Below are 16,626 nucleotides of genomic sequence, written 5' to 3' on the forward strand. Positions count from 1 at the left end.
TAGACTAGATTATAGACTAGACTATAGACTAGACTATAGACTAGACTATAGACTAGACTATAGACTAGACTATAGACTAGATTATAGACTAGACTATAGACTAGACTAAAGAATAGACTATAGAATAGACTATAGACTACAGTCTCGTCCATAGTCTATTCTATAGTCTATTCTACTAGACTATGGACTAGACCATAGTGTAGACTATAGACTAGACCATAGACTAGACTATTGACTAAACTATTTCTGTTTTCTTTTCATTCTCTTTTAACTTGTTTAGTGGTTAATAACAATTTAGAATTTGCAATTTTCCAGACCTGCTATAACATGGAACATTTTGATTGCCAGCTAAGTAAGGGTGGTTTTTGCAGCACGTACCGCAACGTCGTGGAAAAATGTAAATGTAAAAAACGTAAAAATATATTCTTTCGTACATAAATATTTGTAATATTACTTTATTTACTTACTAATTTAACAATTTTAAAATAGTATGAAATTTTTTCGTTTCCGCTGTAAAAGGAGTGCAGAATATAGGAAATAGTAGTTAAATAATAAAATTAACATTTTTATAACTTTAGTAAATAATTATCTTAATACTATTTTATTTATATTACTACTTACTACTATTTCTAAAATAGTATGATATTTTGCATTTCCGTAGTAAAGGGAGGACATAATGTTTAAATAGGTGGACTATTTTTTAATGCCATTATTTTGAGTAGTTAATTTAAAAAGTAACGGAAATACCAACTGTTCCTTGTAAGGCAATATGTCGACATTTTTTTTACATAAACAATTGAACGAAGTTAATATTTATTTGTTTTTTTTTTTTAAACCGTTACATTTTGCACTATCCAAATCATAAATTATATCGTCCCCAACGGAAGTATTTTTCCGTTACATGTTTGACTATGTGAGAAATTTATTACTTTTTGTTGAATTTTTGACGTTTAAGTAATAGGAGTACAGAACTTTAAGAACATGTCGAATGGAAAACAAGTTAAAACAATTTGCTAGTTTAAAAGAGGGCAAATAAAAATGTCTGCAGGAAACTAAAAGTATTTCACACAAATATCCACTTTTGGAAATGTTACTGTTGCATGTTAGTATTTTTTCATCAGCCTAGTGACATATTTCGCTTTTACATAATAGGTTGGCATAAATGTATAGAAGGAATAGTACTTCCTCTAATATATCTAATTGTTTGTAAAGAATCTGAATTTTCACCGTAGCTATTTTTCAAATTAAATTTATTAAAATCTACAGAATGTTTACCTGTCCTATTACTAGGATATCATAACTGTAGCAAAACAAAAAGTAAAAATTTACAGTTATCCTTGTTAAAATTGTTATTATAATGTAACTGTCTTTAACAGCTGTCATTGACCATAAAACTAACAGCAGCAAACCAGAAAAATATTACCTTAAGGTGGGTAATATTTTTCCGGTACATGTTTCCGTTGTAAACGTTTAAGAATTTAAGAAATGCTTTGCTATAGCAACATTACAACACGTGCTGAAGATTTACATTATAAGTGTCATGTGTAAATGTCTATTACAAATTCAAAAACATTACCAGTGTGCAGCACACAAATATGAAATGAAATTTGTTTTTCATTGATTTCTAATAAACGGAAGTATTTTTATCTATTTTTATAACGGAAATGGTGACATATTTCCTTTTTTTCTTTTTGTTGTCGAGTAGTTTTGTGAGAACTTGTTTGTTTTTGTTTAAAAACTTGTTTTGCTTTTTTAACAGGGCTACAGTAATTCTAGAAATATGTAGAAATTCTTATTACAGTGCAATTTTTGTTAGTGTTTAGTAGGGTGGTCCCAACACAATCCAGATTCTAATCTTATTCCTAGTCGAGTCTGCAATGTCTTAAATAGTCATATCTATGGTTAATTCTTTTGCCCAGACTATAGCCTATGCTATTGTTCAGATTACAGTCTTTTATATAATCCTGACTCTATTCTATAGTTTGGACTAAAGTCTATTTTATAGTCCGGAATATATTCTATTCTAAAGACCAAAGTATATTATTTAGTCCAGACTTATAGTCAAAACTACAGCCTATTTTGTAGTCCAGATTATAGCCTATTCTGTAGTACAGACTACAGTCAATTCTATAGTGCAGACTAATGGTCAATTCTATAGTCCACTTTAACCAGACTATAGTCTTTTCTATAGTCCAGACTATAGTCTATTCTATAGTCCAGACTATAGTCTATTCTATTGTCCAGACTATAGTCTATTCTATAGTCTAGACTATAGTCTATTCTATAGTCTAGACTATAGTCTATTCTATAGTCCAGACTATAGTCTATTCTATAGTGCAGACTATAGTCTATTCTATAGTCCAGACTATAGTCTATTCTATAGTCCAGACTATAGTCTATTCTATAGTCCAGACTATAGTCTATTCTATAGTCTGGACTATAGTTTATTCTATAGTCCAGACTATAGTCTATTCTATAGTCTAGACTGTAGGTTATTCTATAGTCCAGACTATAGTTTATTCTATAGTCCAGATTATAGTTTATTCTATAGTCCAGACTATAGTTAATTCTATAGTCAAGACTATAGTCTATTCTATAGTCCAGACTATAGTCTATTCTATAGTTCAGACTATTCTTTAGTCCAGACTATAGCCTTATCTAAGATATCTTAATTTTCAAAAATGTGAACCACCTTACTGCCTGCACAGTCACTTTTACTACATTGTGTGTGTGTTCGGTCATTTTTGTTTATTTTATGGTTTTTCTGTTTAATTTGTCTACCAAGGGAGTGTGTCAAGACTATAGAACACATATTGCCCTTTCCATAATTTCCCTTAAGGCCTTCTATACTTTTCTGCCAGCCTATTGAAAACTGACAATATTTTGTGGTTATTGATTACTTTTTGAAATAATAATGACAGCACTAGTTATTAGTACTTAATTATATTATTGATCTAATATATTTTAAGGCCTCAGAGAATTGCGCCATTAAACCAAAATAATAATAGATCGATTTATTGCTCTAAGTCAAAAAGCAATGGTGGTTAGAAAGAGAATGGTTTTGTGATTAAAATTTAATGTTATTCTTGTTCAGTTTGTATAAAAAAAATCCAAAATAATTTTGTGTGCCTTGGAAATTATAAAAGATTTTTCAAAAAAATCTCAGATTTTCTTGTAGAAATTTCTGAAAACTTGATATTTTGACGTAATTTATTGGTTAATAATTTGTTTATTTATGAGATTATTTTGATAACAATGCTAAAAAGGGAAAGTGCTTAGTTATCAGTTGACTTTAACAATTTGTCACAATTTTTGAGTGTAAAAATTGTACATACTAAAATTTCTGTTGCCCTTTTATTATGTTGTTTTAAGCAAATATTAACTTTTATTTTTGTTTTCCTTTACCAAGGTCTAAATCATTTTGGCCAATATTTTTTTTCATTTTATTTACCTCAACACCTTCTAATTTTAATTATCGCCTATTCTTTTACCAACAATTAATGATTTTTTTACCCTTTTCTATGTATTACAGATCTTTGTTAGCAGAGAAAATTACTTCAAAACAAAAAATTATATTATTGATCGAAAATTTTAGAGAGAATTTCTTTCAACTAAATTTCCTGAACACCTATTGAAAAACAAGCAATTATTGACTAAAGTACTAAATCGTGACAAATTGTAATCAATTTTATTGCTATTAAAATTGTCAGCTAGATTATAGATAACGTTTGAAATCTATATAATTGGAATTTATTACAAGTGGAAATTATTTGTCGAAGATTTAAGCAATAGTCCAGCTATTGATTGTGTTGTGTGTGTTATTTCTCCCCAAAAAACGTCATCAAGTTCAAGGTATTTATTTCAATATTTATTTAATTCAAAGGCAATCAGAAATAATAGAATGTTAGCTTTTGAACAAAAAAATATTTATTATATTTTTGTTAACAAAACCGAAAGCCCACAAAAATAGTTTTTTGGTTTCAATCAAAATCAGTGAAATCAAATGTAAAGACATTGCAATGGGACTGCAGCATAATTTTGAAAGTGTTTTAGAAAAATACAAAAATTTAAAATTATACAATATTTTCACTTTTATTTGAAAATAAAAATTATCAAAACTAGTGACATCACATGTCTATAGCTTTTTAAATCGTTTGGAACATAAAATATTTTTCTTAATCTCCAAAAATTTTGATATTGAATAATTATCTCAAAAAAGTCAAGTGAAATCAAAACTATAGCATTTGCATAGGGGCTCAGGAAAATTGATAAGTTACATAATACTTTATTTTTTAAAATTAAAACTAAAAGCTAAAAGGGAAAAGGAAATATGTAAAATTTCAAAAATAAAAAACCTTGTAACATATTATCGCTCAATAGCTTTTTATGTTGTGTGTGCATTTACATAGAAATTTCTATGATTATTTTGGAAATTGTGTAGCATTTTGGTATTTTTTAAATTGAAGCACTAGAACGAATTTGGAATGCGGTACGAACTGTAAATTATGTTGCATTAGACTATAGTGTAGACTATGGTTTCGACTAGTAGTCTATAAACTATAGTATCATCCATAGTCCAGACTATAGTCTATTCTAAAGTTCAGACTAGAGTCTACTCTACAGTCCAGACTATAGTCTATTCTATAGTCAAGACTGCAGTCTATTCTATAGTTCAAACTTAAGTCTACCCTATAGTTCAGACTATAGTCTATTCTATACTCCAGTCTATAATCCAGACTATAGCCTATTTTGTAGTCCAGACTCTAATCTATTCTAAACTCCAGACTATAATCTCTTCCATATTCCAGACTATAACCTATTCTATAGTCCAAACTATAGTCTATTCTATAGTTCAGACTAATGTCTACTCTATAGAATATAGTCTATTCTATAGTCCAGAATAGTCTATTCTATAGCCCAGACCATAGTCTATTCTATAGCCCAGACCATAGTCTATTCTATAGCCCAGACTAGAGTCTATTCTATAGTCTAGACTATCGTCTATTCTATACTCCATACTATAATCCACACTATAGCCTATTTTATACTCCAGACTTTAGTCTATTCTCTAATCCAGACTTTAGCCTATTCTATAGTCCAGACTTTAGGCTATTCTTAAGTCCAGACTATAGTCTATTCTAAACTCCAGATTATAGTCTCTTCCATAGTCCAGACTATAGTCTATTCTATAGTTCAGACTAAAGTCTACTTATTCACGTTTATAATTAAATGTTTATACTTAGTTCTTTCTAGCCTAGCGTAGGGTATTTACCCAATTCGGTGTTAATCTCTGCGTCTTAAATATTTGTATTTATTAGTCGGTTCGGTTATCTATTATTTTCACGTATATATTTTTTTGTTTTATTTAAGATTGTTTGTTTATTTAGTGGTGGATTTTCATAAGAACTCAGAAAAAATTACATAAAATGTTTCAAAATATATTAAGAGAAAATATATTTATATTTCCAATGTCTTACAATAAAGATCATTTTCATTCATCATTTTTTTTATCTGTATACTTTAGTAGAGGTTTTTCATGGGCTAGCAGAAACGTTAATAGAGTGGAAATTATTAGTAATATTTATAGTTGATCTAGAAGAAGTTTTTGATATTTTTAATATTGAATTATCATTTTTAAATAAAACTTGAATTATTAACCTAAACTAAAGTCTCCGTTTTGTCATGTTTGTACTAGTTCTTTCAAATAAATTAAAACAAATTCTGCTTAGTATTCTTAATACAGTATTTACTACTTAGACAGCCTTCGTATAAACATGAACTCATGTAAATAATTTTTCTACACTTTTCTTTTTATCTTGTATACGATCATATTTTAAACACTTAACACACAACCCTCGTTAGTTTTTTGTTTGTAAACAACACAAGATCTTTTCGAAAATAAACACAACAAAAGAATATTAATGTTATGGTTTCATGGGTCATTAAATGTTTAGTGATCTTAAAAGAAAAACGTACAAAACTGCAGACCTAAACATGAGGGTAGTGAGTGTGACGCATAAAGAAGTTGTTTTTTGAAGATTTTTTTTTCAAGAATTTCTTTTTCTAAAAGTTCAAGTGTTTTTATATTTTTGTTGTTTTTTTTGGATTTTTTTTTTAAGAAAAGTTGCTTGTAGTTTTTGCTGTTATTCTATTCAAATGATACACTTTATAAAAATTTAAATAAATATTTAAATTATGTCAAGGAAAAAACGATCATTATTATTTATAAAATGGTTTAATTTACAATGCTTTTATAAGTACTTTAACTAAAGAAATAAAAATGTTAAAATATATGCCAAGAGCAACAAGCAGCATATTCATTAAGTATGCCAAGATCGTTTGTTATTTAGCTCAAATGAACATAAATAATAAAAATTTTTGTTTGTTATGTTAGCTTTTAATAATTAATTGCTGATCTTGTCAAGATAATTTTATGATTTTTATTAGGATTTCAAAATTTGCTCATAAACAGCAAGTTATGTTAAAAAAAATCAAATTTTTTAAATATTTTTGTTATTTTAAAAGTTATATTTTGTAAGAAATTTTTTGTAATCGAAAAAATCAATATTTTACCAATGTTATCTAACAGGCTAGCAGTAATTTCAACTACAAACTTAACATGTTCACTTTTATGTTATTTTCATATTACATTGTTATTTTTTCTGAACACACGACCCATATTATCGTGTTTCCTCTGCTCAATGTTGTATTTTTATAAGGGTTTATTAATGTTTATCATTACAGAGTCTACTCTACTATACAATGTAAGCTGAACATGTAGAGTTTTTTTATTTTCTTTCTTATTGTCTTCTAACTAAAATTACTGTTCGCCTAGTAAAAATCCATGAAATTATCGTGACATTTACACATAAATAAAAAAAATATATGACAGACGGCATGAATGAATGGAAATTAATTGTTATAACCACAGGGTACTTATGACAAACAAAATAGCTTTTTGTATGAAACAAAGCAAACAGTTGCCAGATGTTGATATTTTTTTATACCCAGAATATAAGGGAAAACGCTCACAATTTTTTTTAAGATCATGAAACTGCATGAACTAAGAGTTAAAGTTTAATCGAGAATATAGTCTAGTCTTGACTAGGGCCTAGACTATAATCTAGTCTTAGTATATAGTCCAGTCTATAGTCTCGTGTATTCTATAGCAGGCGCGGATCCGGGGGAAATTTCCTATAGTCAAGTCTACAGTCAAGTCTATAGTTTAGTCTATAGTCTAGTCTATAGTCTAGTCTATAGTCTAGTCTATAGTCTAGTCTATAGTCTAGTCTATAGTCTAGTCTATAGTCTAGTCTATAGTCTAGTCTATAGTCTAGTCTATAGTCTAGTCTATAGTCTAGTCTATAGTCTAGTCTATAGTCTAGTCTATAGTCTATTCTATAGTCTAGTCTATAGTCTACTTTATAGTCTAGTCTATAATCTAGTCTGTAGTCTAGCCCATAGTTTAGTTCATAGTCTTTCCTATGGTTTAGTCTATAGTATGTATTTAGTCTAGTCTGTAGTCTATTCTGTAGACCAGTTTACATTCAAGTCTATAGTTTAGTCTATAGTCTAGTCTATAATCTAGTCTATAGTCTACTTTATAGTCTATAATCTAGTCTGTAGTCTAGTCCATAGTTAAGTTCATAGTCTTTTCTATGGTTTAGTCTATAGTCTGTAGTCTAGTCTATAGACTTGACTATAGTATACTCTATAGTATAGTCTATAATTTAGTCTATAGTTTAGTCTATGTTCTAATCAGTAATCTAAAATCAAGTCTATTGTCTAGCCTGCAGTTTACTATGTGGTCTAGTAAAAAGACTAGTGTAGTATACGGTCTAATATATATATTGGTCTATACTCTGTTCTATACACAAGTCAATAGTATAATCTATAGTTTTGTCTATATTTCAGTCTATAGTCTAGACTTGTATCAAACTTTCCATGATTTCCCTGTTTTGATAGTAATTCCTCTATCTGGCAACTTTCTTGTCATTCGTGAATAATAAACCAAACATCGTCATACACCACACGCACTCATATAACTTAATGAAGTTAACAATACAATCGTCCACAATAAAACGATCACACACACTTCACTCATTCATGTTATTCATTCAAAATGGTTTTCATTTATTTCAAACATGAAATTTTGGATCTTTAAAAATAAAAACACACACGATCATTATTATTTGTTTACTTTGCATGTTGCTACGTCATAAAATTCTTTAACATTTAGTTTAAATACTTTTGATTTGTTGTTGTAATTTGTTAACTAACGACAACAACAAAAAGAGATTTTTTTTGTTTAAGAAAAATACTAACGACTGGGCATTCAGTTTTTTAGTTTAGACGTTTTTAATAACAGGCTTGCAGTTAACTTAACATAGGGGGTTGCAAATTTTATTTTACACACATATTTTCAATGTTAAATTTTAAAATTTTATTGCCGATTTCTTTTTTAATTCTGCTAAAAGGCACGTGTTAATAAAATAAGTTTAAATAGTTTACTGGAATTTAGATTGTATGTTGAAGTTGAAACTAATAAAATTGAATGTTTATATATATGAAATTGATTGTATATAAACTGTTCTATAGTCCAGATTATAGTCTTTTCTATAGACCAGACTATGGTCTTTTCTATAGACCAGACTATAGATTTTTCTATAGATCAGACTATAGACTTTTCTATAATCCAGACTATAGACTGTCCTAAAGTCCAGACTATAGACTGTCCTAAAGTCCAGACTATAGACTGTTCTATATTCCAGACTATAGACTGTTCTATAGTCCAGACTATAGACTGTTCTATAGTCCAGACTATAGACTGTTCTATAGTCCAGACTATAGACTGTTCTATAGTCCAGACTATAGACTGTTCTATAGTCCAGACTATAGACTGTTCTATAGTCCAGACTATAGACTGTTCTATAGTCCAGACTATAGACTGTTCTATAGTCCAGACTATAGACTGTTCTATAGCTCAGACTATAGGCTGTTCTATAGCTCAGACTATAGGCTCTTCTAGTTTTGGCTATTTATAAACCTTTGTTCTATGTTCGTTTAAGAAAATATATGTATTTCCTTTTTATTGTGTTGAGTGTTACAAAAAGATAAAAAGAAAAATAGATGGGTTACATTTCTTTATCTCTTTTCCACCAGCTTTATCTAGTTTTTTATTGATTTTTCTCTACAAACACAATGCACTTGTGTTTTTTTTTTTTTGTATTGAATACAAAAATCATTTCTTAACAATTTTTGGTGGAGGTTTTTCATAGGAAATCAGAGAAAGTAAAATGTGGAAACAACAACTCCAACAGATTTCTTAAGTTTCTTTTAGTGATTGTTCTTTTTCAGACAACGAGTTAAGTAATAAAGTGGGGAGCATTTAAAACATTCTATTAAGCTTTTTTGGTGGTGGTTTGTCATAGGGTTACAGAAAAGAAAAGTAATCAAAGTTCTTAAAGAAAATTGTGATGGTGGTTTTCACTGAGATGTGTTACAGAAAAAGTGTTAGATTTATAATGTGTATTACAAGAAAGCAGGCATTTGGTTGAGTTTAAAAAAATTTCTTGTTCGTATATATAATTTAAAGAGGAAATTGAAATCGTCTGTATCTAAAAAAATTAGTGATCGTGTTTTAAAAAGATCTTTTTTTCAAGATCTATCATTGTTTTAAGAGAAACAGGGTTACATATTTTCTTTTGTTAAATTGGTTAGAAAAAGATCACATTACAGTATTAAAAACTCAGTGTTCGTGATAATATTTTTACACGATCAGTGCTTAAAATTCAGTGGTTGTCTTTTATGAAATATCTTTTTCAAGATCTATTGTCTTATAAGAACCAGGGTCACAGATTTTCTTTTGAAAAACATCACACCACAATCTTAAAACTCAGTGATCGTGATAATGTTTTTTTACACGATCAGCGTTTAATTTCAGCCTATGAAAAACTCAGTACCAGGCTATCAGTCTTTCAACACGATCAGTGACTTATAAGAAACAGGGTCTCAGTTTATGTAGCATATTTTGAGGGTTTGAAAACATGTATTTATTTCTTTTTGTCTTATAATCACATAACTTACAACAGTGTTCATAGAAAATATGATTACAATCTTAAAAACACGATCATTGGCTTATAATAAACAGGGATTCAGTTTGTTTAGTGCGTAAGAAGTTTAAGTTTGTGTAATAACTAATAGTTTCTTATAATAAATAAGGGAGGGTTATTATGTTTTAAAGAAATTTGATATTTTTTTGAAGATTACAAACAAATACAATCATTCTTACTCTTTTACTCTTGCTCATCACTTTAATTATTTATACACATTAACAAAAAACAATTTTGGAAATAAACATATATAATTAAAATGTCACTTTACTTCCAATCAATTTGTTAATTTTATTAAGTTAACAGATTTTAAAGAAAGTAAACAGAGTTATTTTGTTTATTAAAAAAAGTTTTAAAATTTATTTTGAAGAAATGAAATTGTTTGTTTAAACGATTCAGTGATTCTTAATTATAACATGATCTTTGTTATTTAAAACTCAGATGTTTTAAGTCTTAGCAGTAATAGGTGATCAGTTTTTAAGCAACTGAAATAAGTAATTTTTTTTCTTATTTAAAAGGCAAGTAGGCTTTGAGCAGGTTTTGAAATTTATTTAAGAAAATATGAATTAGAGAATGAACATTTTTTTTTAATTATAAACTAGACTATTCTAACTAGGACTTTTGGTGTCTTGACTTTAACAGGAGTTCAGTTTTATAAAAACATTACAAAACATTTGGGTTTTTTTGTAAGTGGTTTTGTTTTGATCGATATTTTTGTTAAAAGAAGAGAAACGTTTTAACATTCGGTTCTGTTAATATAAAACATTACAAGACATAGTAGATTTGAGCAAGATCGTTTCTTTTATAAAATATCGATTTTTAAAATAGAACGCTTTGGAATTAACAGGAAAGCAGTTTTCTTAGGAAATTACAAGAAGTTTTTTATTTCTTTATAATATTGTTGTTATTTTATTAAATATTTTATTTAATTATTGTTTCTTTCAAAATCTTTTGTTCTGAATTGAAAAAAACGATTTTTAAAATTGAAAGTTACAACTTGGTTTTAACAGGAGTTCAGTTTTAGTAGGAAATTTCAAGACGTTTAAGGTTTTCGTATGATTTGTTTTTATTAATTATGGGTTAGAGCAGCAGGTAGTTGATTTAGAGTCTTAAATTTAGACTCTAAATAGACAAAGGAAGATTTATTTTATTTTCTATTTTTTATTCAGTTCAAAAATATCCATTTTTTTCTTACAAAATGTGAAACCATTTCTTGGTTTTAACAGAAGATCAGTTTTTTGTACAATGCTTGAAAAATATTTGATATTTTTATTTAATATTGTCTTAGGTCACGAACATTAATCGTTTTTTTATTCACACGAACATGAAAAAACTCACATTAAAAAATTAACGACATAAACCATCCCAGTTCTATTACAATTCGTTAGATAATAAAAAAGTAAACAAAATTGTTTAAAATTCAGTGATCGTGTTTTGAAAGATCTTTTTTCTAAGATCTATCATTGTCTCTGAAGAACCAGGGTCACATTAAAAAAAAAACGATCCCAACACAATCTTAAAACCTCAGTGACCAGTGTTTTTACACGATCAGGGTTTAGAAGAAAATCAGCTTTAAATAAAATCATTTCAGTCTAAAAAAGTGAGTGGTTTGGATAGACATAGATCTTTGAAAATCCCTGAAGTTTACTTTAAATTGTAAGAAAAAGATCTCTTTTTAATTTGTAAGTTTTTTCAAGGCTTGTTTTTTTTTTTTTGAGTTTTTGTTTCTTATAAAATAAAAGAAAGCGTCTTGGTTTTAACAGGTGTCCAGTTATTGTAGAACGTTACAAGACGTTTATGTATCTTTTTAGTTAAATCTTCAATGTCCGTCCCCTATAGTTAAATATCGATTTTTTCTTTAGAAATATTATGAAACGTTTTGACTTTAATAGGAGCTCAGTTTTAATAGAACGTTACAAGACGTTTTGTATTTGTTTTGAAAAAAAATTTGTGTGATTTTCAAGAGCCCCTCTAGTTTAGCTGTAAGACAGTCAAGTCGACTAGGGCACAGTTTTGTTTTAAAATATTGATTTTTTTCTTTAAAAATACAAATAAGCATCTTGGTTTTAACAGGAGTTTAGTTTTTAAAGAATGTTTTAAGATGTTATGCCTTTCTTTGCAGTTAGGATCTTCGAAAGTCCCTCACAGTTTTGCTGTAAGACAGTCGCCAAGGGCACATTTTTTAAGAAGTTTGATTATTGATCGATTTGTTTCTTTAAAAATACAAAGAAGCGTCTTGGTTTTAACAGGAGTTCAGTTTTTAAAGAATGTTAATATTTTTTGCTGTAAGATAGTCGTCAAGGGTACACTTTTTTAGATTTTAAGAAGTTTGATTATTGATTCAAGATCTTATTTCTTTTTTTTAAAATATCGATTTTTTTCTTTTAAAATACAAAGAAACGCCTTGATCTTATTAGGAGCTCAGCTTTTCAAGATGTTTTCTGTGTATTTAGCTTCAATTGTAGTTTAGTTGTCAACAGCCCATTTTTTACTTTTGAAGAAGTTTGATTCCAAGATCATTTTCTTGTTTTGTTTAGAATCGATTTTTTCTTTAAAAATTAATAAGAAACGTCTTGGATTTAACAGGGGCTCAGTTTTAAAAGAACGTTTCAAGACCTTTACTATTTGACTCTAAATTATAATGTTTCTTTAAAGATCTTTTGTTTGTGGCTTATTTCATGAAAGATCAGCAGGTAGCTGAATAGTTTTCTAAAAAAAATTATTGATTTTTTCTTCAAAAATACTAAGAAACGTCTTGGTTTTAACAGGAGCTAAGTTTTAATAGAACGTTTTAAGACGTTTAATATTTGACTGTAAATTGTAATGTTTCTTTAAAGATCTTTTTGTGGGTTATTTTAGAAAAGATCAGCAGGTAGCTGAATATTTTTCTAAAAAATATAAATGAAAGATTTCAGTGGCTCTAAGTTATAGTTGGAATAATAGTTATAAAAGGCGTAAGTTTAAAAATGTTGAAAATCTTCATGTTTTTGGAATGTCAAATGTTTAAATATCTTTAATTGTTTTTGTTTATAAGCAATATTTTACATCTTATTTCCAAGACGTTTTATGTCTTGACGTCTAATGTCTTGACTTCAATTCAGTTTTTTTTCATAAAGGTTCAAGACGTTTAAAATGTAAAAAAATTGTCTTAATACACACGTTAAACAATTTACAACATTTTTTTTACTTTTTGAGATCTTAGTAATCTGACACACCCAGATGCTTGGCGTCTTACTAGTAACAGGTTATCAGCTTCAAAATTTTCTCAGAATCTCAAAAGAATAATAGTTTTTACAAAAAGTCTTAAGAAACTTTAATAGCAAATGGCACCATCTATGATGTATGTATCTCTTTTGTAAGATATTTCTTAAACTGAAACCAACATGTTTTATGTCTTGAAAGTATCAGGCTACCAGTTGTACAGCAAGTCAATCTTGTTAGCGGTTACTTTTAAAATCTAAACAAGATCTCATAGTTTTAAAATTTTCTTAAGAAACAGCAAAGTATTTCAAAGTATACTTTGAAATATGGAAAGTAACTTTAAGAAACAGGGTAGTTTCTTGAGAGTATAAATACTGTTAGACTCAAAACTATAACGTCTTGGATGAACTAGGCTCTCATTTACAATAGAAAGTAACAAGACGTTACAAATAATTGAAGTACTGGAAGATTTAAAGACGTCAGTAACAAGACGTTCGTTTCTTCTTGGTTTCCGAAAACATGTAAGAAATATACCAATTATTACTTCTTTTAAACAAAACGGTTTCAATTTCAAAAAATGTCTTGGCATTAACAGGAGTTCAGCAGTTTTTGTAGGTAACAAGACGTTTTTGATATTTTCGCTTATTTCTTAACCGACACTCTTTCAGTTTCTTAAAAAAAAAAATTTTTTTTGAGGGTTGTTTTTTCTTTGTAACACAATCTGACGCCTTTATAGATTACAATCTTTCAAAAAGATTCTATTGTTAGACTTAATTTTCTTAATAAAAGAATTTTTGGGATTTTTTTTCAAGGGTGGTTTTGATTTTGTTATATTTGCTTAAGTATTCAGGTCACGTTTTTAGTTTTTGGGGGTAAAGTAATACTTATGAGTATTAAATGTCATTACTTCAGACATGGAAGAAGTAATAAATGACAAGTAAACATTATTAGGATTATTATGAAAGTAATGGCTTAGGAGTAAGGGAAAATTTCCAAACACAAGGGAAATATGCTTTGAGTTTCTCTTAGGGTTGTAAAAATAAGGTTTATTTATGAAAATAATGAAAGAAAAATTGCTTTGAGTTAAACATTTAAAAATTAACTAAATTTCTTAAAGGTTTCTCAAGTGTTAATCCGAGTCCAATCTTACATTTGCATTCAGTTTAAGATTAATTTGTTACAGATTCAATTCAAATCTCTACTCAGATCTATCCAAATTTGTCAAATACACAGTCAGTGTTGTATCGTTTTAATGTTGATCTTCGTATGATCATGCTTTTAAATTAACAAGATCCCAAAGGAAATAGCATGATCTTAAGTAAACTGCTTAAAAACTCAACTTTTTATAAAATGTTTTTCTGAAAAATAAAGTGGTTGTTTAGTATAAACACAAGATCATTAAGAGATCTTGGAAATATGATCGATCACTTAAAAATGTCTAATAAACTAACAGGATCTCAAAGCAAATGACAAGATTTTGAGCGAAATCACTTTAACTTCCTTATTTTATTAGAAATTTTTTTAAAGTGAAGTAGTAGATGAAATTTAAATTTTAAGATCACTATCTTAGAAAAAAGATCATGCTAGATCTCAAGCAAATTTTTTAAGTTATTTTAAACATAAAATAAATATTTTAATATAAATTTCATTATGAATAAATAAAAAAACACTTTTTTGATCACTTTCCTGGAAATATGATCACTTAACAGTGTCTTGTAAAATAACAAGATCGAAAAGAAACTAACAAGCAAGGTCTTAAATAAACTACTTAGGAAATTTTCCAAGAAACCTTATACTTTGTTAAGAATATACATTAAAGAAAAAGTGGTGGTTTTAAAGTAAGATAAACAAAAATAAACTTTCCTGGAATATGATCATGCTAGAATATCTAGTAAAGTAACAGGATCACAAAGAAAGTGAAAAGGTTAAAAAAAAACTTATTAATTCTTTAAAGAAATACTTATATTTTTTAATATTTAACAAAAGTAAAACGAATAAAACAAAAGAAAAAATGTGTTAAGATCAATTTTCTGGAAATATGATCACGAATGTCTTGTAAATTAACAAGATCACAAAGAAAATGGCAAGAAATTTTTGAAGAAACTTAATACTTTAGAAAGTGATTAAAGAGAATTAATTAAAAAACAAACTTCCTATGATCACTCTCCTGGAAAAATGATCACGTCACAATGTCTTGTAAAGTAACAGGATCACACAGTAAGTGGCAAGATCATTCTTAAGTTCCTTAAGAAAACGAAAATTAAAATTTTATTGAGAAAATATATGTGCTGAAAGGGCTAAAGAACTAATTTAAAAATAAAGAAATGTGTGATCATATAGCAAATTTACCATGTCTTGTAAAAGAAACAGGTTGCCATAAAACTGTAATAGTTAGAATAAGAGACAATTTATAAATAAAAGGACAAGTTTTTTCTGAAAAAAAGTCTTAAAGATGTTTTTATTAACTCATAAGAATTATACGATCACTTTGTCACGATCATGATCACTATGTGTTGAATATGCAACAGAGTTTCAGAAATTGTAGAACAATTACTTTATGCTAAAATAGTAAGTGTTTGAAAAGAAAAAAATTTAAGGGTGAGTTTTTTTCTAGAGAAAAACAAAACGTCTTAATAAGATCTCTCGTATATTAATTGATCATCAAATGGCTTATTTACAATGTCTTGAAAAGCAACAGGTTTTCATAAATTGTAGCAACGTTTCTAAAAACCTTTTCTTGGTTAAAAAGTAGTGGTTGAAATGTACAATAAATAATCTTAAGGGTGAGTTTTTAAAGTCTTAAGATATTCTTCTTCAAAAAAAATTAATGATCATTGATCACGTAGCAATTACGCAATGTCTTGAAAAGCAACAGGTTTTCATAAATTATAGCAATAATTCAAAAAACTTTTTCTTGTTTTAAAAATAGTGGTTGAAGTATGCAATAAGTAATTTTAAGGGTGAGTTTTTAAAGTCTGAAGATCTTTTTCAAGAAAATTTGTATAAATGATCATTGATCACATAGCAATTACGCAATGTCTTGGAAAGCAACAGGTTAACATAACAATTTGTAGGGTTTCAATATTTTATTAACATATAGTGATTGACAAGTAATAATTTAAAGGGTGAGTTTTTTTTTTCTCTAAACATCTTAAGGATCTTTTATGTAAATTATAAGATCATATAGTAAATTTACAATGTCTTGAAAAGCAACAGGTTTTCATAAATTGTAGCAACGACTCACAAAACTTATTTTAAGCAAAACATATTGCTAGGAAAGAAAAACATTTATATTTAAGGGTGAGTTTTTGTA

The 16,626-nt window shown here is 27.8% G+C and overlaps 1 long non-coding RNA gene across 1 annotated transcript in view; it reads left to right on the top strand.

The window, feature by feature from the left end:
* Nucleotides 1-3,537: 3,537 nt before the first annotated feature.
* The window catches only part of LOC124420720, a 59,845-nt gene continuing 46,756 nt past the window's right edge, over nt 3,538-16,626 (top strand). Inside the window, exon 1 of the long non-coding RNA XR_006941324.1 lies at nt 3,538-3,852. This is a non-coding gene — a long non-coding RNA (uncharacterized LOC124420720). The remainder of the gene's footprint in view (nt 3,853-16,626) is intronic.

This window comes from Lucilia cuprina, chromosome 6 (assembly GCF_022045245.1).
Source record: "Lucilia cuprina isolate Lc7/37 chromosome 6, ASM2204524v1, whole genome shotgun sequence".
NCBI lineage: Eukaryota > Metazoa > Arthropoda > Insecta > Diptera > Calliphoridae > Lucilia > Lucilia cuprina.